This window comes from Penaeus chinensis, chromosome 9 (assembly GCF_019202785.1).
Source record: "Penaeus chinensis breed Huanghai No. 1 chromosome 9, ASM1920278v2, whole genome shotgun sequence".
In the NCBI taxonomy this organism is placed as follows: Eukaryota; Metazoa; Arthropoda; class Malacostraca; order Decapoda; family Penaeidae; genus Penaeus; species Penaeus chinensis.
Genome location: NC_061827.1, coordinates 15,254,393 through 15,256,021, shown reverse-complemented (window position 1 = coordinate 15,256,021; position 1,629 = coordinate 15,254,393).

Here is a 1,629-nt window from a genome sequence, read left to right as displayed (position 1 = left end):
CTGTCTTATGATATAAAAAAAATAGTCTTTTAAATATAGAGAGAGAATGTATTTTTTGAAGGTCTGTATCCCAGTGAACATCAAACAAGTAACTTCTGGTCTGTATCAACAGCTGTATCAGTGATAGTTATCATGTGGGAGAATTCAATCAGAGAATCTAATTTTCTTCAGTTATGGCTTTTTCCAATCAGAAATGCTTGATTTGATATCAATAAATATCAGTGGATGAGTACATGGCATTATAGATTGAATGACTCAAAATGTACTTAATTCAGAAGCATCTTTACAGAGTTGTATAATAATATAATGTATGCACTGTGCACAAAGGGTGTTCAGAGCTCAAGAGAAATAAGAAGTTCCTATCTTAGATGTTCTGTACACTTATTTCTTTTGAGTCATAGGCATCTTTATCACACGAAAAATGGAGCACCTTGCCTTCAAAAAAAAAAAAGTTTGTTAATGTTAAATAGCAACTTTATTACAAAGATTACAGGCACTGCAGGGACCCTTTTTGAAATTTGATACCTTTATAAAAGATTAGATAATGAATTCAACTTCCCTTTAGTAGTCATTTCAAGCTTGGAAATATTGTTATGTATATGTAGTTCATTTATTTTATATATATATATATATTTTTTTTTTTTTTTTTTTTTTTTTTTTTTTTTACATATATATACAGGTTGGTTCTTTGATTCATATAATTTATATCTTATTATTGTTGTTCGAATGTTCAGTTTTTTTTTTTTTTTTTTTTTTAAGCTTTATAACATTCCTTCTTTATCTTGACAAAATATATTTGAATAATGTTAAATATATATGAATAAATGGTTTTGTATGCAATTTTAATATTATTTTCCAGCAAAAATCTAGCTTATTATCTTCAGGGAAGGTATAATTTTGAATGTCATTGATATCTACATATGAATTATTTTCACTTCTTAGCAATTTTCAATTGAACCATCAATTTGCTATGACCCTTAACATTTGTAATAAATTGTAGAAACTTATTCATAAAGCTACGTATGTCATCAATTAATAAGTGATTTTCATCTGAGATTTTGTAAAAATCAGAAACAAAGGAATAAAGGTCTCCCTTCTGCAGATGAACTTCTCGTTATTTGCGTATTTTAATAGAAAAATAAATTGACATTCAAACAAAATGGGGTAAACAATGACAAGAGACAGAGCCAGTCAAAGATTAAGAAAAATGTTATCTTGACCTGTTAGGATTCCAGCAAAATAAGGTCCTTTGAGTCCTTTGACCACTTTTTGACTTATACAATTGAAGTGAATAAACTAATGACTGTATTTGCTCTGTTTTATTTTCCTTCTGGTAGTTCCCTTTTGCTTTACATTTCGTATTCTTGAGGACTAATTTGGATATTTAACTTTACACAAGAGTTTTTCTAATTGCTAGGTGGTATAGTAAGATGTGTGGACATATGATTTAGGGGCTTCATTTTTCAAGGATTAGCATATTCTACAAAAAAAAAGGAAAAAAAAAGAGAGTAATATCTGGAAAGGTAAGATTAAGTAATATATGTTGAAATTAGTTCCAATTACTCTTGGTCAAGTATAAAAACCCAGAAACTTGCAAGGGATAATCACTTCTTGTTTGAACATGGCTGC